The sequence below is a fragment of the Oryx dammah genome, unplaced genomic scaffold (genome assembly GCF_014754425.2).
Source record: "Oryx dammah isolate SB20612 unplaced genomic scaffold, SCBI_Odam_1.1 HiC_scaffold_11072, whole genome shotgun sequence".
In the NCBI taxonomy this organism is placed as follows: domain Eukaryota; kingdom Metazoa; phylum Chordata; class Mammalia; order Artiodactyla; family Bovidae; genus Oryx; species Oryx dammah.
This window is the reverse complement of record NW_024080466.1, coordinates 2,491,481-2,516,322: the sequence shown is the minus strand read 5'-3', so window position 1 is coordinate 2,516,322 and position 24,842 is coordinate 2,491,481. Positions and strand designations below refer to the sequence as shown.

The following is a 24,842-nucleotide window of genomic DNA, read 5'->3' as shown; positions in this document are numbered from 1 at the left end:
ATCAGGAAAATTTTTTTTAAGTTATCTTTAAAGTAATTTTCTAAGAGGTTTCAGGGTTGACAGGATGACCTAGAATTTCTATTTGGAGAAAAAAACTTTTTCAAAGAAGCAGACAATATATCTACAGTTCAAATTTGTGATTCAATTATTCACTGAATAAACATTTCCTGAGCATCGAATAAAACAGGGCCAATTCTTAGGTCCTAAACACACAAGAATAAAACTAGTGTTCACAACGCACTGAAGGAGAAAGACCAGGTAACTAAGCTGGGTTGCAGAGCAACGCTTAAAAGAAGTGCTGAGAGAATTCAAGGGGGAGGGACTGGGTGAGACTGGGGTGGGGGACACAGTGAAGGACAAGGGCCAGGGCAAAGGAGACCCACTTTAAACCGAGTATTTAAAAACGAGTAGAACAAAATCTCGAGGAGCGGCGTGCTGCACCTTCTAGGAAAATAAAACAAAACTCCAATGTGCTCTGGAGAAAGAAATGGCAACCCACTCCAGCATTCTTGCCTGGAGAATCCCAGGGACAGAGGACAGTCCATGGGGTCGTAAAGAGGCGGGCACGACTGAGCAGCTGACAGCCAATGTCCTCTGCAGGTCAGGACTCAAACTGCTTGTGAATATTACTGTTCCCACAAATGCATGAGGTAAGGCCATTAAAAAGCCACTTTCACGGGTCTATAAAACTGGTCCTAAGAATTCCTGACACAAGCCATAGTCCCTCAAACAAATGTATTGCTAAACACCGAAACGGTTAACCAATAACAAAATAACATTAACAAATAACAACCAAAAAAGCTCGAGCCTTGAACAGCCTAACTGGAAAAGGAGAGGATCCTTTTGACAGGTCACGTGCACCTCCTGACCTCCCAGAGGTCACAGCACTCCCAGAGGGGCCACAGACCAGCAGCAAGGCTCTCAGGGCTGGAGACGGCGCTCCTGCAGGCCAGGCATCCACTGGGTGCTGCTCTCTGTATGCTGCAGGCGGACGAGCCAGGGGAGACCTAGAACCCGAGCAGGTATATGTCCAATCTGGACAGTTGCCAACCTATCCCATTCCAAGTATCCAGGGGCCAAGTCCAGCCCAGCCCCCACGCCCGGAGCCCAGGCAGCAGCACTTTCTGTTTGCACTCCCGACCCAGAGCTGACCTGCAGGCACTCTTCCCTACCTGCTGATAACCAGACAGGAATTTGCTCAGTCCAGTAGCAGTGCAGCCTCCAGCCTGACCACTGGCAACCCAGCAACCACAAGCTTCAAGTCCTGGGAGGATCATATTTACTGTAGAGAACACATGGTCTCTTGGGACAGAAACTAAGGACTGCAAAACAGCACCTCCTTTACCATGTATAAATGATAATACTAAGCATCACTCTTGCACGGTTTAGAGCAAAATAATCCCCCAAGGTTTCAGGGAAGGGGGATGTTAAAGGATAAAGGGAGAGAATTCCCTGACACTCCAGTGGTTAGGACTCCAAGGGTGCAGGTTCAATTCCTGGCTGGGGAACTAAGATCCTGCAAGCCGTAAGACTCAGCCCCCAAAAACAGGAGAAGAGGAAAACTTGGTTTCTCTAAATCACACCACAAAATTCTATCCATTACTTAAGAAGCCGTTTTTTGAAAGGTAAAAAACGAAACACCCATGATGCTTCAGTATATTTCAATATTTACAGATCTCAATAGCCAAGTAAAATACTAATTACACTCATTCTCTAACACTGGTTTTAAACAAAATCTTAAAGGATATTAGCAGTTTGGTGGCATAAAGTTATGCAAATAAATAAAAAGAATGTCAAAAATAAAAGGCAAGTTTTTTCAAACTGTTAGATTATAAGAAGGAAATCTAACAATTCTTTAAATTTGCACAGGGCTATAATTTATATCTGAGCTTCCCTGGTGGCTCAGACAGTAAAGAATCTGCCTGCAATGCAGGAGACCCAAGTTCAATCCCTGGGTCAGGAAAATCCCCTGGAGAAGGAAATGGCAACCCACTCCAATATTCTTGCCTGGAGAATCCCATAGACAGAGGAGCCTAACGGGCTATAGTCCATGGGGTTGCCAAGAGTGGGACATGACTGACTGACTAACACACAAAATAAATATAAATTCATTAATCCCAGTTGGTGCAAAAATACTGGATTATAATGTTTTAAAATTACATCCTTAGAAAAATACACAATTCACAATCATTCTGTTGTACAAAATTAAAAAACAATAAACGTGTATTACATGTTATCTATAATACCTTAATAAGAACACATTTGCCTTGGGCTATAAATAGACGTTCATCAACTTAAGTTATCAAGTAATTATTAAGTGGGGCTACAACACTTTGGTATCTAAAGGTAGTTATTTTTCTTTATACAGCAACAATACTCAGAGGACCCAACTCATAAATTTCCAGGTATAGAAATGAACTTTCTCAAATCATTGTACAAAAAATGGAAATGCATGTAATTTTTAAGGACTTCCAAAAAGGACATAGGGAAGGGGGGTTTAATTTCATTTTTGTGAAGAATATATAGGCACACATATATACACACAAAAAAAATACCAAAATATCACCCAACAAAATGCCAACAATAGTGATTATCTCAATGTGATAGAAAGATTGAGGATTCTTAACTTCATGTTGTTACGTGGATTCTGCACCTTGAACCAACCATGAGTTAATTCATAAGGAGGAAAAGAGCATAAAAGAGAATGGATTAGTCCCCCAAGGTACTCCACAACCATCTTACTGTTTCACCTCCACTTGCACTGTTCTTCCTCACATCCTTCCCCATCACATGCTCTTAAAGCACCCACAGAGCTTGTCCATTCAAGTCCTACCACAGGACTGTCTATGTCCCTGCTAGAACACAAGTGTAATGATGGGAGACCACCTCCATACTGATCAGCCATGCATCTCTAGAACTTGGCATAGTGCCCCTACCCAGTAGGCTGACAAGTGACTGAAGGTAAATCAATGAACATCCTGAAAGATGATGCTGTGAAAGTGCTGCACTCAATACGCCAGCAAATTTGGAAAACTCAGGAGTGGCCACAGGACTGGAAAAGGTCAGTTTTCATTCCAATCCCAAAGAAAGGCAATGCCAAAGAATGCTCAAACTACCACACAATTGCACTCATCTCACACGCTAGTAAAGTAATGCTCAAAATTCTCCAAGCCAGGATTGAACAGTACATGAACTGTGAAGTTCCAGAGGTTCAAGCTGGATTCAGAAAAGACAGAGGAATCAGAGATCAAATTGCCAACATCTGCTGGATCATAGAAAAAGCAAGAAAGTTCCAGCAAAACATCTACTTCTGCTTTATTGACTATGCGAAAGCCTTTGACTGTGTGGATCACAACAAACTGTGGAAAATTCTTAAAAGAGATGGGTATACAAGACCACCTGACCTGTCTCCTGAGAAATCTATATGCAAGTCAAGAAGCAACAGTTAGAACTGGACATGGAACAACAGACTAGTTCCAAATTGGGAAAGGAGTACGTCAAGGCTGTACATTGTCACCCTGCTTATTTAACTTATATGCAGAGTACATCATGTGAAATGCTGGGCTAGATGAAGCACAAGCTGGAATCAAGATTGCCCAGAGAAATATCAATAACCTGAGATATGCAGATGACACCACCCTTATGGCAGAAACTCAAGAGGAACTAAAGAACCTCTTGATAAAAGTGAAAGAGAAGAGTGAAAAAGTTGGCTTAAAACTCAACATTCAAAAAACAAAGATCATGGCATCTGGTCCCATCACTTCATGGCAAATACATGAGGAAACAATGGAAACAGTGACAGACAATCTGGTGGGGGGGGGGCGCTCCAAAATCACTGCAGATGGTGACTGTGTTGTAGCCACGCCTTCTGGAAAACAAACTCACTCGGAAGGACAAGGCAGATAGTGGAGTGCAGTTTATTACACCGGCGGGCCCAAGGCAGAGTCCCCTCTTAGCCAAGGACCCCGACCAGTTTTTGTGAAAACCTTATATTCCCTAAGTGTACGTGCTCAAACCCACCTCCCCAAATTCCTTGAAACTAGTCTGAACAAATCAAAGTTTGTATGTCATTTCCATAGATACAGGGCACATAGCTCAAAGTCCACAGTCCTGCCCAAGATGGAGTCCTATTTGCAAGATGGAACCTGTTCTGTCTGTTTCCTCCTTCAGCTGCAGCAATGAAATTAAAAGACGCTTGCTCCTTGGAAGAAAAGCTATGACTTACCTAGAGAGCATATTCAAAAGTAGAGACATTACTTTGCCAACAAAGGCCCATCTAGTCAAAGCTTTGGTTTTTCCAGTAGTCATGTATGGATGTGAGTTGGACTATAAAGAAAGCTAAGCGCTGAAGAATTGATGCTTTTGAACTGTGGTGTTGGAGAAGACTCTTGAGAGTCCATTGGACAGCAAGGAGGTCCAACCAGTCAATACTAAAGGAGATCAGTCCTGATTATTCATTGGAAAGACTGATGCTGCAGCTGAAACTCCAAAACTGTGGTCACCTGATGCAAAGAACTGACTCATTCGAAAAGATCCTGATGTTAGGAAAGACTGAAAGCAGGAGGACAAGGGGATGACAGAGGATGAGATGGCTGGATGGCATCACTGACTCAATGGACATGAGTTTGAGCAAGCTCCAGGAGTTAGTGATGGACAGAGAGGCCTGGCGTGTTGCAGTCCATGGGGTCATAAAGAGTTGGACGTGACTGAACAACTGAACTGAAACTGAACCTGAATGAACATACTGGTCTAAATCCCTCAGAATGCAACTCAAGCAAGATTTCCTCTGTTTCCACTAAAAAATGCTGTCTGATAAGAGATCATTGTCTTCTGTATTTGAAAACATGTCTGAATCACATCATTATTCTTCTTTTTCAATTTAATCAATTTCAATCCCCTGAAATTTTCTCCAAATACATGGCTCTTATTCTGAACCCTAGTTTCTTCACAATGGTTCAGTTGCAAAGTTTAGGATTCATAAGCCAAACATTTGAATTCTTATTTACTATTTATAACTAGAGGAATAGACATAATTTTATACAAAATCTGGGCCAATTCAATCAAGTGTTTATAATACCCTCCATACATAAACATCCTGCCCTCCCAGAATGTAAAATTTCAAGTTTCTAAGACTTTCATTCTCCCCTTTCACTACTACCACTAGTATAGTATTTTCACCAATGGTATTATTTTACTTTTTACAGATTCTATGTCATAATCATGACAACTTCTTACTCTGTTTTTAAGAGACATATATAGATAAATGTATAGTTACTCCCTAACCTCATGGAGTCAATTTACATTTTTTTTGCAAAGTCAAGTAAATATAATTAAAATCCAAATCCTTGAACTAGGTAATTGGACAATTTGCTTTAATTATCTGTATGTTTCCTAAAATCACAAGATCACTAACACAGTTCATACATCATCTCAAAACTCTGGAATTTCAGTAAGGCCCCAATATCACCTTTACCTTATAAAAACTTGTGACGACCTAATGTCTACCTGACAGGAAAAAAAAAAATGCAATAAGCTGTGTAACTTTTCAATACTCTGCCTCTCCAACCAAAAACACATCTGTAACTTCATCCACTTCTGAACAGAGCTGACTTCTCCACACACGGTTGTGACTCCATGAGTTCCCAGCCCTTCAGAATCCCAGTGCTCCAGGCTGTCTCTGAACTCATTTCAGTCATTTCCTCACCACTACCTTTTCTTCATCAGATATAATCTCTTTATCTTACACAATTTGGAGTTCCCTGATGGTTCAGACAGAGTCTGCCTGCAAGGCAGGAAAGCCGGGTTTGATCCCTGGATCAGGAAGCTTTCCTGGAGAAGAGAATCCCCGTACCCACTCCAGTATTCTCGCCTGAGAATTCCATGGACAGAGGAACCTGGCGGGCTACAGTCCATCGGGTCACAAAGAGTTAGACACAACTCAGTGACTAACACTTTCGCTTTCACTTTAATATTCAGGTTCTAATTTTGACGGATTTTTTTCCCTTTAAATTTTATTCACAGAGAAAACATTTAGCATCTGGTGTCCAAATATAAATACTGGAGCTCCGATGAGGAACAATTATAGATAAATGTATCTTGAGTTAAAACATACATTCATTCATTTCTTTCCCTTTTGTTCATTAATCAATTTCTTGGAATATATCCACACTTTAGCAAAGGCTAGTTAAAAAGTATTTTGCAGAATACTTTTCAAAGAAAATTTTTGTAAGGAAAAGCATTGCTAACTTACATGTATATCCCCTAAGTCTACATTTCGATATATTTCTTAGGCAAAGCCATCTACACTACCATTTTTTACAACACTTAGATTCTTTATATTGTTACCTGTCAAGGTTCAGCTAAACTGTCAATTTGACATCAAAAAAATCAGAAAAGATAAGTCAACTAAAAGATATCTTGCTTTCAATTGCACATATAAGTCATTGGAAAATGTCTATAAAACTAATGGTATATAAAAAAGAGCAGATTCCAAGGACTGTAGCCTGCCAGGATTCTCTGTCCACAGAATTTTCCAGGCAAGAATACTGGAGTGGGTTGCCATTTCCTACTCCAGCAAATACTAAAGAGAGCACAACAAATATTTAATGCTATAATAATAAACAACATGATAAAATTATTTCTGGCCATCTTTTCAAATACATACCTCTTTATGTATATTCATGACAATCTCTCTCTAGTGTATCTTTATGGCAAACTAATTAACATATCGTACAGCAATAATTTACTTCTAACGTCTGTTCATTCTGAGACTCACAATCTCCTTGAGGATAAAAAATAGATTATCTCCATCTGGGGCAAATCTCTCATAAGATAAAGAAAAATTCTTGTATTTAAACTCAGATTCAAAATAGAGCAGATTAGTGGGATCTCAATATTCTAAAACTATAGATAAAAGGTTATTTATGCATTTTGCAACACATAGCCTTTAAAAAGCTAATAATACAACACCTGTGGAGACAAAATATGATTTCTGTAGTAAATTTGTTATCAGTTGCAATGAATTGCTATTAATTTGAGTGGAATCTGTGAATCATATGGCATTTTTTAAAAAACTACATATATTTACAACTACCACATTTGCTAATTTACATCAGAATAAATGTTTTCATTATTTCACTAATTATTTGTATTTTCTACTCAATTTAAATTTCAGTATTTCACCTGAAAATAGTTACACATCACTCAAGAATGAATTAAAGATGATGATCCAATAAAATTAATGCAGCCAAAACAAGTATCTAGAAGGACAATTCAAACTGATATGACTCCTGTGGGAAGGGATAGAAAGAGCATTTACATTTTACTTCAAATTATTCTGATGCCATTAATGAAACATAGAAGGCAAAATAAATAGCGAACTTAGAGAAGACAGTAGAAACCAGCATCATATCTAAAATATTTTTGCACTGTTTTAACATTTACTGAGTTTTCCCGAAATAAAATATCACATAAATTGAGAGAAGACTGTCCTTCATCTGGATTCTCACCAAAGATGTTTATTATTTTGGAGAATATTCTATTACAGAGCAATGCTGATCATATGTTAGTCTAAGCTGAAGTAGCTGCATTCATGACTGTTTTATATATGGATGTTAGCAATGGATTACTTTGTTCTGTATTATGGTATAGGATTATCAAAGCCTTCACATACTGAAGTATGCGTAGTAATATGTAATTAATATAAATATATTTAATTTATATAATATAAATATGGGGTTTAATATAAATATATTTGTGATAAATACATAATTTAATAATTACTTTTTATGTAACATCACTATATTTTTAATTATACATGCATATACATGTATGTGTAGGTTAATTCAGTGTAGTAAATGGGGTTTAACAATTGTTTTGAAAAGGGGGTCCCATGTCTGACAGAATAGAGAATCACTAGTATTAAGTAAAAGAGAACAGGACTGAGGCCTGAAGCAAGGCATTTTAAATGATGAATGAAAAAGGGACAATGGGGAAGAGCAGACAGAAAGGGAGCACCCTGGGAGACAGTATGTTGCCAAAGGAGAAAGAAGTCTGAACAAGAAGACGCTGTCCTCATCATCAGCTCGTTCAGAAGAGGCTGACAACCGAAAGGAAGCTAACAGATTTGCAAACGGGAAGGGCAATGGCAATCTGGGAGCACGGTCAGCTGAGGCAGAAATAACACTGCAGTGAGTAAAAGGGTGAACAGAAGAAAAACAGAAAACAGCGCACAGAGAATTTGCTAGTAAGGGAAAGAAAAGGCAAAAGAACACAGAGATGACAGGGTATAAGAGGAGGGTTTGTCTCTTTGTTGGTTAGGCTAGGAAAAAACCCCTGAGAGGTTAATTCAGACTTATTTTAGATATCAATTCCTCTAATTACAAAGTGTTAAGAAATATTCTCTCCTACAAACTGAAATGTTTCTAGATGATACATCATTTTTTTAAAAAAAGGTAAAATAAGATTAACAATGAGCTGTTAATTGCTGAATCTGAGTGCTACAAAGTGGTTCACATGCTCTTTTCCGAATACGCTTAAAACTTTACACAATAAAATTATTTTTAAAAGAAATACACTCCAAAAGATGCTCAATTATTTTTCAATTTTCTATATAATCATATCCTGCACCATCTCAAATGTTAAGCTGATGATACTCACTTTTACTAAGGTATACAGAAGTTTCTCTTAGTAGTAATTAGACATTAATTGCTGAATTATCTTAATTTGTCACCCAATCTTCCATCTGATCACAGCAAGCCATTTCATAGCCAACTAGCTTAAAAAAAGGGAGAAGGCAATGGCACCCCACTCCAGTACTCTTGCCTGGAAAATCCCATGGACGGAGGAACCTGGTAGGGTGCAGTCCATGGGGTCGCTCAGAGTTGGCACAACTGAGTGACTTCACTTTCACTTTTCACTTTCATGCACTGGAGAAGGAAATGGCAACCCACTCCAGTGTTCTTGCCTGAAGAATCCCAGGGACGGGGGAGCCTGGTGGGCTGCCGTCTACGGGGTCACAGAGTCAGACACGACTGAAGCAATTTAGTAGCAGCAGCAGCAGCAGCACAGTTGCTTTACAATGTTGTGTTAGTATCTACTGTACAGTGAAGTGAGGCAGCTATATCTTTTAATATATCCCCTCCCCCTTGGAGGAGTCCCCAGCCCACCCCCATCCCTCATGCACCCCCCCAACTTCCACCTCCCCACAAATGGCCAGAGGGTACTGAGCTGAGCTCCCTGAGCTATACGCCAGGTTCCCACTAGCTATGTGTTTCACACGTGGCAGTGCGGTTTGTCCGTCCCATTCGCCCAGTTTACCACCGCCCCGCTCCCCTGGTGTCCACACGTTTATTCTCTACATCTGTGTCTCCTTCTGCTTTGCAGACAGGTTCAGCTGTACTATTTTTCTAGATCCCACATATATGTATTAATACATGGTACATGTTTTTCTCTTTCTGACTTACTCCACTCTGAATGACAGACTCTAGGTCCAGCCACATCACTACAAACGAGCCAACATCGTTCCTGTTTAGCTGAGTCATATTCCACGGCATACCTGTGCCACATCTTCTTCATCCATTCCTCTACCGGTGGACGTTTAGATTACTTCCACGTCCTAGCTACTGTAAATAGTGCTGCAGTTCCTCCACTTCTTGACAAGGAGTCTGAATTAAATTAACTTGAAGGTAAAGTCTGATGCTGGGAAAGACTGGAGGCTGGAGGAGAAGGGGACGACAGAGGATGAGACGGTTGGATGGCATCACTGACTCAAAGGACATGAGTTTGAGTAAACTCTGGGAGCTGGAGATGGACAGGGAGGCCTGGCGTGCTGCAGTCCATGGGGTCGCAAAGAGTCAGACATGACTGAGCAACTCAACTGAACTGAATGTCTAATTCTAGCTCTCTGGGCATCTCCACGTCAGGTCTACAGAAAACCTGAACACACAGCTCCGGTGGACGGTGATCTAGACCAGCAGTTCTCCAAGTGTGGCCAAAGGACCGCTGGAGATTCTGAGACCCTCGCAGACAGTCAACACAGCAAAACAATTTTCAAAGTGATACTGAGGCATCTGCCCTAATAATGCAGAACCAATGATGGGCGAAACTTCCACCACTTTAGCCAGAATAAAGGCAGGGGAGCCAAACCGTACCAATGGCCACGGCTGCCACAGTAAAAAGGAGGCTGCCCCATGGAACAGCACCTCTGATGTGAAGCTAGAGATTATCACACCAAGGAAGTAAGTCAGAAAGACAAAAACAAATTCACATAACATCACTAACATATGGAATCTAAAATATGACACAAACTAACCCATCTGAACCCATCTATGAAACAGATTCACACACACAGAAGAGACAGGCGGCTGCCAAGGGGGAGTGAGCTGGCGGAGGGATGGAGGGGAGGCTGGGGTTAGCGGGTACACGCTTTCACACATAGAATGGATAAACAAGGTCCTACTGTGTGGCACTGGGAACTATACTCAGTATCTTATGATAAACCACAATGGAAAAGAATATATGTATGTGTATGTGTATATACATAACTGAATCACTTTGCTGTACAACAGTAATACAATATTGTAAATCAACTATATTTCAATAAAAAATAATACCTCCAAAGTTGTTGCTGTTGTCGTCGAGTCACTCTGACTCTTTTGTGACCCTATGGCCGTAGCCTGCCAGACTCCTCTTCCATGGGATTCTCCAGGCAAGAATACTGGAGTGTGTTGCCATCTCCTTCTCCAGGGGAGCTTCCCCACCTAGGGATCGAACCTTCATCTCCTACATTGACAGGCAGATTCTTTACCACTGAGCCACCAGAGAAGCCCCAACTTTATGACGTTTTGATCCTCAAATATAAACCTGTCATATAAACAGGGATGGTGCACAAATTACTTCCACTGTAAAACAAAGTATGGTGTTGCCCCAAGGAAAACATTCACAAGAGTGTTTGAGTTATCATCTTCAGGAACTGGCGTTTTTTCATGAAACACTCTTTTCGCTGGAAAGAATGGCTAACAAAGCTTGGTTAATTATAAAAAACCTTGACTAACAAACTCACGCTTGAGCTTTTGGTAAACAAGTTTTGCTTTTCTGAGTGAAGCCTGTCACATCAAGGAAAGCAACGGACACTATCTGTTAACAATGATAAAATTCAAACGAAAACAGAACCTGGGAAAACCTGTATGTGTCACCTTGAACACAGAACAATTTATCCTGTAGAAGTATAAACACTTGACTTTTTGATGAGATTACCTATATTTTGAAGGTCTGCATAACTCAGGGAAATAGTATGTTCCAAATGACCATTACATTATATTGTGAAATCACATATGAGAAGACCCATTTAAAGAGCAAAACTGAATAACACATTTGAAGGTCACAAGATACAAAAAATTTACTGACATGGTTTAAAATTTCACTTAGGACTTTAAGAAATTACCACTTGTTTAGTTGTGATGAAGACTGAAGCATATATACACAATTAACTGAAAAGGTCAAATTAATACTTCCTTCCCCAATAAGGTATCTGTAGGACGCCAGATTTTCTTCTCCCACAGTTCAACCAAAAAAAGTAAATCAAAATAATGGAACAAACTGAATCATGAGCAGATATGACAATCGAGCTGTCTTCTACTGTCAGACATTAAGGAGTTTTACAAAAGTGTAAAATAGTGGCACTCTTTCACTAATTGGTGTTTTGGAAAATAACTGTTTTTCATAAAACATGTCATTTCTGCTAAAATGCATGCATTTTTATTTTTAAATAGATTAAGTATTTTTAAAATTTCTAATATAGCAAATATCAATAAATATAACTAAACAGATAACAAAAATCTTTACAGCATCCTCAATCATTAAAGAGTATAACGGAGTCCTAAGACCCAAGATCTGCTGATCTAAATGAAACATCACCAGATCACCTGCTGGCAGTTCACACACTTGAGTCGTTCACCGTCTAGGAGGAGTCGTGGAGCATGGAAGAAGATACACATATACTACATAACCAGTGATGAATAGTATAATACAGGCATGCTTCCAAAACAGTAAACTGGGGAAAGCTACTTTCAAAGATTTAATTCAAGCAGGTTCTGAGAGATGGGTAAGCCTGACTAAAGGAAAGTATTCCAGACAAAGGCCTGTTTGAAGTGGAGAAGGGAGATGCGAGAACCGGGATGTGTCTGGGGAACAGGTCGACGGGGCCTGGGCACAGGGCAATGCCAAAGTGTGACGAGTGCTCAGGTGAAAAGTGGGCCAAGAGATCAGTCCACAAAGAGCGTCAAATCCCACAATAAACGTCTGGACTTGCCAATGTATTAAAGCGGTAAACAGGGACTCTCACTGAGGAAGAGATTATTACAGTCAGATTTCTACTCTGAAACAGAACTCTAAAGGCAATGCACAGGGCAGCCCGTATGCTGAGGGCAAAGGCCAAACGCAGGGAGCCGTGCAGGAGAGCAGGCGTGAGGCTGCACCTGGTCCCGGGCAGGAAAGCGATGGCCAACCTTCACAGAGTGTGACAGTGACCTGAGGAAAGGTGAGTGAAGTTCCGAGCGTGAACCATTAGGGTAAGGAGGGGATCGTAAGGGAAACGAGGGGAAAGGTAGCTTCTGCCTGGAGGTGGCCTGGGAGGAAACATGTGAAATGGGAAGGTGTCTGTGGAGACAATACGTTCAGGGATCATTTCTATAGTTCATGAAGATGTCTGTGCAGCATCAGTTTGGAAAGGCTGCTCAAGGTAACACAGAAAGCAATCTGAGGGGAAAGCGGCATGAAATGAGAGCTGATATAATTATCAAAAATAAGAACAGAGCGAGTAGAGCAAAGTGCCAAGCACAGGATTTTATGAGACATGAACAGTAAAGGCATGGGCAGAGAAAAGCAGCAAAAACCAGACTGCAAACGTTGGAGATCTGGGAGAGTGCAAGAGCACAGGCGCTGAGAAGGAAGAGTTCAAGGAAGACTCAGCAGCAGCAGCAGCTGAAGAGGTTGGAAAAGAAGAAGGATCTAAATGAGGCCACTGGATCTATTAACTAGGAGGTTACAGAGCAGTCTCTGTTGAGTGTTCAGGGAGAGAACACAGATTACAATGGAACTGGGCTCACAGCCTCATTAGCAAGGTATTAGGCACAGGAAATAAATATTTTACTCAGGACTGCATGCAACTGTGTGTTCCAAACCAACAGTCTGTCTGCTTTTCAACCGTAACAACTGTTTCATAAACTCTCACTCTAAACTTTATCTGTTTTAGAGAATGTATTTCAGACTCATGTAAAACACTTACTTTGGCATTTAAACAGAACACTAACATTTACCTAATAAATTTTTAGGACACAAAAATAATTTACTGTTAACCTCAACCTACTGCTTAAAAGAACATTATTCTTCATCTAGATAAGCCTACTAAAGTACATTTTAGTACAAATACAACAAACAGCACTTAATAAACCCATTTTGTTCAATCCCTTTTTATTAACAGTAACAAGCACAGTATGAAGTCAAACTCAATTTAGGCATATTCATATGAAACGTGTGTTTAGCCGGGTCTGTGTTTATACAAAGATCATATGTGAAAGATCCAGACTTATTAGTATAATTTAGAAAACAATCATTTGTTTTACAAAAAGATTCTTCCCTTTACAAAAGAAGTCACTTATTGGGATCCTTTAAACAAGTAGCTTTCCAAGGATAACAAAAAATTACAATTTAGTTATTTAACTTATACAAAACTTGACAGCAATACGTTTGTTTAAAGCAAATTAATAAGGTAAGTGAAAGCAGTAGTGGTTAAGGAATTTATTTTATTTTATTTTATTTTATTTTTTGGTTACGGAATTTAAAACGTCATCTAGAATGGTTTAGCCTCTGTAGCCCACCAGGTCTCCCCTGCCATCAGTCGGAGGAGAGGCTGGGGCCCTGTGAACAACAGGAATTAGTGGGTGGGGACACGAGCACATCACAGAGGACCTATCCGCCCACGCCACCGCTGCCTGAGGGGCAGGATGTTACCACCCTCGTTTAGACAGAGAAGGACACCACGGCTTAATCCTCAAAGCTTCAAGTCTTCAAAAGAACACACAAAAGAGGAAACTAACATTCTCAACGGTTCTAAACGGGACAGAGGCTCAGGATCCAGACCGCCTGAAGACGCCTTCAGCCTGGCCCACCACAGGGTCACCTAGGCAAGTTGCTAGACCTCGGTTTTCCCAGCTACAAAAGGAGGTGAGAAGAGCCACGTCACAGGGCCCACATTGGAATTAATGAGGAAAGGACTACAGGGCTCGCAGAGTGGTGGCACATCACTGGCCCTCAGGAGCCATCAGAACTGTACTGTTGGAGTCATTCTGGGCCCACTCCTTCAATCACCATCATGAGACACGGCTGTCTTTCACCGCTCAAGCATGCTGAAGTACTCAGGTGTCTGCAGGTCCTGAAAATAGTCTAGGTCAATGCTGTTGCCAAACAGCGGGATCGCAGAGAAGAGGACCAAAGTGCATGAGATTCTGGGCCAGTTCCAGAGGCACACTGTTAATAAACAGCCCATTTTCTGACACACTAACATTCCATGCAGCCGTCAAGCTATCTCCATTTATGCTAATAACTCGTGAAAATCATCATAGCATACAACTGGTTTATAAATTCCTAATTTATGCTGCACACCTACCCCCCTTTCAAAAGCAAACTCATCAGTAGAATCTCTCTCTATAAAATACAAAATTCTGACTCAAATTTTATTCTCTGACTTACTCAGTTGGCCAAAAAAATCATCTGAAGTGAATCTGGTCATATGCTCAAATTCATTCAATTCTCTTCCTCCACTCCCCCTAACCACCACATCTGATAGAAAATCTTTCTTCTCCGTCCATGGGATTTTCCAGGCAACAAAGCTGGAGCAAGTTGCCATTTCCTCCTCCAGGGGATCTTCCCCATCCAGGGGATCTTCCCCATCCAGGAACCAAGCCCGTCTCCTGCACTGGCAGGCGGATTCTTCACCACTAGCACCCCTGGGAATCTCCAAACTAATACTAACCCCCTCATTAGCAGGTGGATACAAAACAACTGTTTTTACACTTTAAAATAGTTTTCTCCATCATCTCAGTAGCCAACATAAGCCACAGTTCTGTTTGCAACCTCAAGCACAACAGATACATCAATCATCTTGCTCTTCTCATCTTCAACTCAATAATGACAGACCAGAAACACAGAGAAAGTAATTCATTCCTTCTCAAAACACACACACATGCATACTTTGTTCTTCCCCAAAATACCAAAAGGATAACAGACAGCAAATCATGCCCACAAACCAAAACACAGCTGTTTCATCTAATTTTAGAAAAAAAATAACAAGGAAAGGGAGAAAAGTTCTCTCTGGAATAACTCAATCCTCAAATCAAGGAAATTCAAAGAGCCTAACAAGGAAAAGCCAACAGCCTCAATCCTTTCCTGCGGGATACTAACTCTATCAGCATCAAATCAAAACAAACAACAGGCTTTCAGAAGATTTCACAAAAGTTTGAACTCGCTCCTTTCAGAAAAAGGCTCACTTATAGGAAAAAAAAAAAATCTAAATATAGGATTTCCAAGCACAGGTGTGATTTTGTTGACCCCAAACCTGTTTATTTTTTCCACCATACTCTTTTAAAGACAAGCTGAGAAACTTATTTGTTCCTCCAAACCCCCCCTCCAGTTATAACACTTACATAGACGTACTCTTTATTTGTATGTTAAAGTTTCATACCTAGGTGTTGGTTACTGATTAATTTGCTCTTTTTTTTGAAAGCTGTGAGTAAGACCCAATCTACCTGCTGCTTAATCTGAATAAAATCTTGGACTCTTTTCCCTGGAACCCGTCAGAGGGGAAATATAAATTATTCTAATTGCCTTCTCTTGAGTAATGCTCATAAACTAGCGACCTTCACGCCATCTCTTTAAGGCAAGAAATCTTTTTCTTTAGTAATCTTCAGGAATCTATCCAAAGTGAAGACCAGAGGTTTAAACTTTTAGCCAGAATTCAGATTAACTAGGTAAAGTTGGCATTAGCAGAAGGCAGCTGTATAACAGTACACTGTGACAGATTCATACAGATATTTAATGTGTCTTTAAAAGGACTTGGGGAAGAAGAACAATTATTTCATAACAGTCCTACGACTATGAACCGTATTCTGGTGTTCCTGTTATCAGTCCAAGTGAATAGAAAGTATAAATTCCAGAAGGCAAAGGACTTATCTTGCCATAATATTTTAAACTTAATCAGTAAACAAATTTTTTAATGAAAAACATTCATTCAATCAAGCTAAGACTACCTAATGAAGAAAATTTCAGAAAGACTTACTAAGGCATAACAACACAAGAATAAAAGTGCTTTATGTTAACCTGCCTAGATTATGTTTTTCATCGGGCTATATGGATCATTAAATTTCCTAATTGTTTGATTAAATGAGAAAGTATTTTCCAAAAGCCTGTAAAAGACAGGTAGTCTCAAGCACTTTGCCGACACATCACAAAGCTAGAAATTATTTAAAATGCACCAAGGCAATGCAACAAAATCCCAAAGTTTCCAACTGATGCCTGAGTTATTCACTTACACCACTGCACCCCCTTCCCTCTTCTGCTCCACTCCTGCCCAAGGCTCCCTACTCAGAGCCATGTTAGCTGGTCTCCCCAGCTGCCTGGTAACAGAAGCCACCGGCCAAGACCCAGAAGACAGAGGGCCCCGGGAACCTCCCTGCTCCCCGCCTTGAAGCCTGGGCTCCCACTCGCCCTCTTCCTCGAGGCCAGCTCTCTACTCCCAGGATCTCTGGAGAACTGAGGGCTTCTCACCACTGCTATCCCCTGGGTACCTCCCCACTCCATGTTTGCTTCTAACCCCTACAGTCTCTTCGCAGGCACCATCCAGGATGGAATCTCTTCCTGCTGGGACCTCACCTGCTGTGGCTAACGAGCCCAAGACTGGTTATTCAGAAACAGTGCATTATCTAAAGAAATCCAGCTAAAAAGGTTAAAAAGGTCTTCAGATTTAAATGAGAATTATTTATATAATACTGCTGTGTGTGTGTGTGCAGGCGTGCGCCCGCTCAGTCGTGTCTGACTCTTTGTGGCCCCAAGGACTGTAGCCCACCAGGCTCCTCTGTCCATGGGATTCCCCGGGCAAGAAGACTGGAGCAGGTTGCCATTTCCTTCTCCAGGGGATCCTCCCGACCCAGGGATTGAACCCGAGTATTTCACGGCTCACGCGGTGGGCAGCTCCATCTGGGAAGCTCCACTGCTATTTGTACAGTCATTTAAAAATTAAACACGACCAGCTCCCTTCCAAATGAAGCTGGTTAATAAGCTGAAATACTCTATACAATTAACGTGTGAAATTTAACACTGCATTGTCCTCTCAAGATAAATGCTGTGAGCTCCAAATAAGCTTAAATGAAAAAAACAATCAATGGAGAGATTCTGGTAACCCATATTTCACTTCCTTCTACCACATGCTGCCTGGTTAATCCAAACAATGTTTTGGTGTTATTGCGAACACCCTCCCAAAGCAGAGGATGAAGAAAAGGTGTCAACCAGTGCTTTCCAAATTTTGGTGCACAAATAAATCAATTGAGAAGCTTATTAAAATGCCATTGCCCACACCCCACCCACACCTCTCTGACGTGTTTTTACTAGTTCCCCAGATAATTGTGGTGTGCACCTGTTTTAAGTACTACTTAACAGGTCAACCCTTCAAGATTTCACCGGAATCTCCAATCCATAGCTTGTTTTTCCTTTTGGATGAACATTCCACGTTAAACATGGGGAAAATCCCAACGCAGCAACAATAATACTGTACCCTAGCTATGTGCTTTCCCTGTATTAGTGTCTAATCCAGTCCTCACGAGAACCACACTAGGTAGGTAATACTGTAGCCTCCATCTGACAAACTGAAGCCCAGAGACGCGAAGCCATGTGACCCTGGTAACAAGAAGCAAAACCGGGATGCCCTCCTCTCTGCCTGCCTTCCCACTGTGGGGCTGGACAAGCAAGCCCTTTTCACAAATGCAACTCTGGGGCCTGGGGGCTGGAATGAAGCGGGTCAGGGGTCAGCAGTAAGGCAAACAACAACCACAATAACCCACCTTGCCCCTGCCCCCTACAACTCCCCTCACTCACCCAACAAGCTCTCCTGACCCTCCACGCCCACCCCTCACCGACCAAGCCCTTCCCCCGCGGGGTGTACCATGACTTGCGGTCGGCACAACGCCCTCCCCACGTGAGTGTCTGCGACCACACACTGAGGACAGCAAGGGGTTCAGTCCCAGCTTCACCCAGTACTGGCTGGGAGCGAGTTTAACACGCCTGTGTCTCTGTTTCCCAAGACACAAGTCACAACGCCAAGGGCACTGAAGTGACACAGTGATTAACTGAGCCAAGGTACCCACAGCACTCGACTGACACAGTACCTACACACGGCAAGCGCTCAATAAACAATGGCTGCCATGAAAATTACACTTTGCCAACCCTCTCTCCTCCCTTTACTTGTCTCTCAGCCTTGTTTCCTGAAACTGTGATAAAAGGTGGAACATATTAGTATTTATCAGGAGTCGACTGCTAATAGGGCTGTGACTCAGGGGAGTGAAGGCCGGGAACAGGATATTTTAGAGCAAATGAGGCTTTCGGTAGCCTGCAAACTGCACCACTTTGGCAGCCATTTCCCAACTTTAGGGTCAGCCCTGTTAATCACATACTAGAATGAAGAGTCTATAATTAACTTAATTCAAAACAACAATAAAATGTCACTCAGTACAAGCACTTGGTTTTAATTTACCACCTTATCGACACTTAGAACCATGCCTCCATGTGACAAGACACTCAAATATTTGTGGAATGAATGAAGGCATATAGATACCAACACAGTCACACCTTACAGCTCATTAGTGAGTCTTTACAAAAGCAAGATAGCCATCAGATCAATACCAATGTGCCAAGTCATAAAATTTATTTTCAAAATTTCCCCAGAATACTTTTCTCCTTTTTTAAAACCAATTGCAGTTTTCTCCTAAAAACTCTACAACTAGAAAAGTTAACTGCCAACACTGACTCCATTAATGTACTGAAAATGTTAGAGTAGTTCCTTAATAATGCATCAGGCTCATCTTCCACCTTACATTTTAAAAAAAAGGAAGAAAAAGGAAAAACAATTTGTAACTACATATTTATTATCACTTTAGTGACCCTGATTATTCAGAATTTTCTGACCCGTCTGACTTAAATCCATAAAATGAAATAAGTCACTGCTGAGAGGTTGATGAGAAGAACTGACTCATTGGAAAAGACCCTGATGCTGGGAAAGACTGAAGGCAGGGGGAGAAGGGGACGACAGAGGATGAGATGGTTGGATGGCATCACAGACTCGATGGACGTGAGTGTGAGTAAACTCATCCGGGAGCTGGCGATGGACAGGGAAGCCTGGCGTGCTGCAGTCCATGGGGTCGAAAGAGTCTGACACGACTGAGAGACTGAACTGACTGACTGTAAGGCTGACCCCAACTAACACCTAAGAGCTAAGAGACCTGGAGGAGGGCGGATCTATGGGAGTATGTGGGCAGAAGGTCCAGTTGTCAGGGATGCTCCTAAGCAGCCTCCCATGTGGCCTTGAACACAGCACCACCGTGGCCATTGAGTCTGTTCAGGCTTTCCCATAAGATGGCAGGAAACACCAGAATGAACGTTTTGGCCAACCTAATACTTTTTTTTTTCCCCTTTGGTCTCCATTTTCTCATCTGCAGATTAGGAATAAATTTACCACATCTACTTAAATCAAGTTTCTCTAGGACCAAATGTACATAAGCGAATTCCAAAACGGGAAAGCACCACACGTGTAAGGTGTTCACTTCTAACATAAATGTCTTCAGGTTTTAAATGGATGTTTCTGATTATCTTTCTTTTCGCATCTGCGCCACGCTTTCTGTACCCAAATCCAAAGATCTGCCAGGACAGGGAAGAACCAGTGCCCATTAACAGCTGTATTTAGATACAATGGACCCTCAGTAAATACTGGTTGGAAAAGGTGCTCATCCATATAGAATAGAAGTATTTTAAATCTGCGATATCGAATACCTTACCGTCTAAAGGTTAAGCGGCAGATTACCTTCAAATAAAAGAACAAGTGACGCAAGGTACATAAGCGATGCCTGTGGTTCTGCAGGAGCGCCGCCTGGCTTTGTGCACATCACTTGGCAGGCATGTGAATATCACCCGAGGAATGTGCCTAGGTATTTTGGTTTCACTGGAGGCCTGCCTTGTGAATAGAAAAGGCCTTCCCCCTCTCTCTGACACTAGCAAGGTTTCTAGCCAGATCTGTTCTTCCGGTTTGACTTCCCACGCTTCAGTACTCACAGGGAGAACTCTGGCTGACTTGTGGTCATTTCTCAAACCACTGTGTCATTCTTACACTACTCAATAAGAAAACAAAAAATTCATCTTTGTTTTGAACACCATAATTAGAAAGATATCCTAAGAGTTACATTTTAAGATTATTAACACTCCACTAAATGTATCAAGGCTATGGTTTTTCCAGTGGCCACGTATGGATGTGAGAGCTGGACTGTGAAGAAGGCTGAGCGCCGAAGAATTGATGCTTTTGAACTGTGGTGTTGGAGGAGACTCTTGAGAATCCCTTGGATTGCAAGGAGATCCAACCCATCCATTCTGAAGGAGATCAGCCCTGGGATTTCTTTGGAGGGAATGATGCTAAAGCTGAAACTCCGGTACTTTGGCCACCTCATGCGAAGAGTTGACTCATTGGAAAAGACTCTGATGCTGGGAGGGACTGGTGGCAGGAGGAGAAGGGGACGACAGAGGATGAGATGGCTGGATGGCATCACTGACTCGATGGACGTGAGTCTAAGTGAACTCTGGGAGTTGGTGATGGACAGGGAGGCCTGGCGTGCTGCGATTCATGGGGTTGCAAAGAGTCGGACACGACTGAGCGACTGAACTGAACTGAACTGAAATGTGTCAAATAAAAGTGTAACTATTTTAAATGCAGACCGTCCTGGTTCCTCTTAACATTATATATGCCTCAAAAACAGAGTTAAGCTTATTATCAAAAACAAACACACACACACACACCCCCCACCCCAAGCAGATGTGTTACAGATCAACCATTAATAATTTACACTTAGCCTTTGGGTGATGGTTTTGTATTTACAGTTGAATATGAGTATCTTCCAGATGCGAAATTCCCCGCAGTTTAAAACAAATAAATACCTGTAACAGAAGTCACCCAACTCCGCCTTCCTACCATTTTTCTGCTCATTTACTCAACCACATTCTACTGCCGAAATGACTCATTTGTTACAGAAGGTGGACTTTGTCTGCTCATTTTTGTTCTTTATGTCTATTATAGCTCAAGGGACATTCCTGAAATAAACACAGGCCATTAAAAAAACTGTTCTAATCGAACAGGTCACCATTTAATCATGATCTAAAAACCATTTCCCCCCTTAGTATTACACAGTTAATTATGTATTATTTAAAAGGCAACTACTGTACTTATGGGCAATAGTCTACCTCATTTTAAGTTCTATCCTAACCAAGAATATTATGCTATTCATTTTAGCTACAATGAAAACCAGTGCTACATTACAGTCTGATTCTAGTTCCTATAACCCACCAAAATTAAAAGTGCACAATACATGCAATATTCTGGAATTTAACCCCAAAATGATAAAGCAACATCATACCACTGTTTAAGGCTGTCCACCTAAGAACGAAGAAACAGAATTCAAAGTTAGTTCCACAGTCCCATGTCCAGTCTTTCTCAACATCGCTCCTCTATAGCTCCTTCACTCTGCAGTTACATTCTCTAGCACAATACCAGTTCTGCAGGTTCACCAGAAGAGTCTACCAAATGCACCCGAGATCAAGGTAACCTGCTCTGGTGGAAAGGACCGAGGTTTCACAGTCAGAGGACTTGAGTGTGAATCCAGAATCTCTCAGGAATTGACAGGACCGCATTACCTTGAGCAAATATTTACTCTCTGAGCCTAAATTTCCTCAAGGGACAATTTAGGACAGGTGGTGCTAGTGTAAACAATCTGCCTGCCACTGCAGGAGACTCAAGAGACGCAGGTTCGATCCCTGGGTCAGGAAGATCCCCTGGAATAGGAAGTGGCAACCTGCTCCACTATTCTTGCCTGAAATATTCCATGGACAGAGGAGCCTGGCGGGCTACAGCCCAGAGGGTCACAGAGGCGGACACAACTGAGCACCCGAGAGCACACACACACAAGACCACCAACCTTGAAAATTATTTTGTAGATCAAGTTCCTCATTGTTCTGCTCACGAAAGATGCCTAATAAATGACAATTTTATCCTACTAAAGGGCCAGTCACCAATTATACTAATACCAAATATCTCATAAGGATCACAGATAAACTGTATAGAATTTATTACAGTTGTCATACTTTTTTTCAATCTTTTACCTAAAATGTTTTAATATAGAGAAATTAAAAATTCACAAAGGTTAAATATCCTTGTAAAACTGACATCTGACACACGGACATGGTACTTCGATTATCGGCAGACTGTAAAGTTTTCTTACAAAAAAGTCTGGGGTGCTTACATTTATTCAAACCTCATGATCATTTCTTTAAAATGTTATTTGAAAAGCTGCATTTTATTGGGAGATTGGGACTGACACATCTACACAACTGATACCATGTATAAAGCAGACAACTGATGGGAATATACTGTATAGCACAGCGAACTCTCCTTAATGCACTGTGATGTCCTAAATGGGAGGGAAAATCCAAAAAAGAGGGCTACATGTATTATGTATGGCTGGTTCACTTTGCTGTACAGTAGAAGGTAACACAACATTGTAAGCAATTATACTGCAATAAAAATTAATTAATGAAAAAAAAAGAAAGTTGTATTTGAGAATCCGGAGACAGCTGGGTTATCTAAACAATGGACTACATAATCTACCACAGTCTCCAGGCAAAGTCACAACAGGATGAGAAAAGGGCCTCAGCTTCTCTCAGATTTCCTGGCCACTGTTATTTTAAAACGATCACACAAACATAAACAGAGGAAAAAATCCACTTCAGATGAGCTCCATGGGTTACGACTTATGATATTTTTAAGACTCTGCATGAATTTACATTAAATTTTGCAATACCTTATTACATTTTCCTTGCCCATGCTTCCAGGCACTAATGAAAAAATATATATATTATACATAGTTTAAAATATTATATAGAGAGTTTTTAATCATTATCTTTTCTTAGCGTTGCTCACCACTTCCATTACTCCCTCTTAAAAGTTAGTTTTTGGAAACTAAAATGTAACTTAAAAGCCAACAATAAATAGCATGTCACACAGAACATACAAGTGCAACTGGGCAAATGTGCATAAGACTAAAATAACTTTTGTTTACCACTATGCAAGTAATTAAGCTGGATATTTAAAAGTCAATGAGTTATTTTAAAAGGTTGCTTTGTTTCAAGCTCTGGCTATAGACCAAGTTGTGGTGTTACTAAAATTAATAATAAAAGACACCAAGATAATTTTTTCAGTAAACAATTTCCAATGGCAAACCACAAGCCAAGGAATCTAAGAAGTTTAGTTAATTTGTAGAGAAACGTCCTTTTGCTGCCAACCTTTGTACCATGACCAAGTTCAAGATTCACATTTTATACTGTGAACAATGTTCAGCTAAATCTTAAGAATAACACTTTAAAACTCTCAAACCCTGACGATATTTAGCTATACTGCATCTACAAGGTCAGAGCACAACAACCAGGAAAACTTACCTAGCATGAACAGCAGCCTATTAAATTGGGGCAGTGTTCCTAGCTCCTTAGATCTGTAGATTAGGATTTAAGCATTCCTCCACTACAAACTTCACGCCGGATAAAATGTAACACTTTTTCTAAAACTGTATGGAAATATTTCTGATACGGATGCTCTAATAACAATAACCCTCTCAAACTATTTCCTTATCCCAGAGCTTGAGCAATTTTAATCGTTTAAAGAGTTTCGGAAACTAACAAATATGAAAAGCTCTTGTTCAGTAGCAGATACATAAATTAAAAAACTCCAAACACTAAACTAACCGAAGACTAAAAATGCAACTTTAAATAGTCCCAATCCGGGCTCCTATATGATTAATAATAATAGCAGCTGATTCTCGCATCCCGGAACAAAAAGCACGCTTTCTGCACTGAATTTTAAGCTCGTGGACGAAAGAGAAAACTGTCACGGAGCGTCCAGGTCTGAGCTGGACACCTGAGAGCTCTGTTTCAACCTGGGAGCCAGAGGTGATACACAAAGGTATCTTAGTGATGATAAACCCATGAAAGGAGACTCTCATTGTCCCGTGGAAATGAGACCCAGCCCTGAGTTCCCGGGAACCGCCGCCGCCCGGGCCCACTCATCACCTGCTTCACCCCCGGCGTCCTTGGGAGAAGAACCGAGCCGGCTCGTCGACCCCGGGCGGCGGGCGGAGGCCTCGAAGCGAGGCCGGGCTCGGACGGCGAGGCTGCAGAGGGCGAGGCGCGGGCGCCCCGGACACTCACCGGCGCGGACGCGAGGGCAGGTGCGCGGCGGCGGGGCTACCTGTCGCCGGGAAGGCTGGAGGGGGGGGGTCTGGGGCTGACGAGGGCGAAGAGACAGCGACGGCGAGCGACGGCGAGCGCCGGCACCGGGACGGGGCGGCGGTGGCGACCGGTCTCCGGCTCGCTTCCTGCTCGGACAGATCCCGGGTCCGTCTCCACCCGCCGGCCGGCGCCCTGCCGAGTCCCCGGCCCCGCCGCGCGCACGTCACGGCTACGGAGCGCCCGAGGGGGCGGGGAGGCCGCGG

The 24,842-nt window shown here is 41.7% G+C and overlaps 1 protein-coding gene across 4 annotated transcripts in view; it reads right to left on the bottom strand.

Moving 5' to 3' along the window:
• LOC120860419 (unconventional myosin-VI) overlaps positions 1 to 24,782 on the bottom strand; it is a 159,815-nt gene extending 135,033 nt beyond the window's left edge. For all 4 annotated transcript variants that reach the window (XR_005720320.1, XM_040236216.1, XM_040236217.1 and 1 more), the window contains exon 1: positions 24,559 to 24,782. The gene's annotated coding sequence lies outside the window, so the exon portion shown is untranslated. The remainder of the gene's footprint in view (positions 1 to 24,558) is intronic.
• Positions 24,783 to 24,842: the final 60 nt, after the last annotated feature.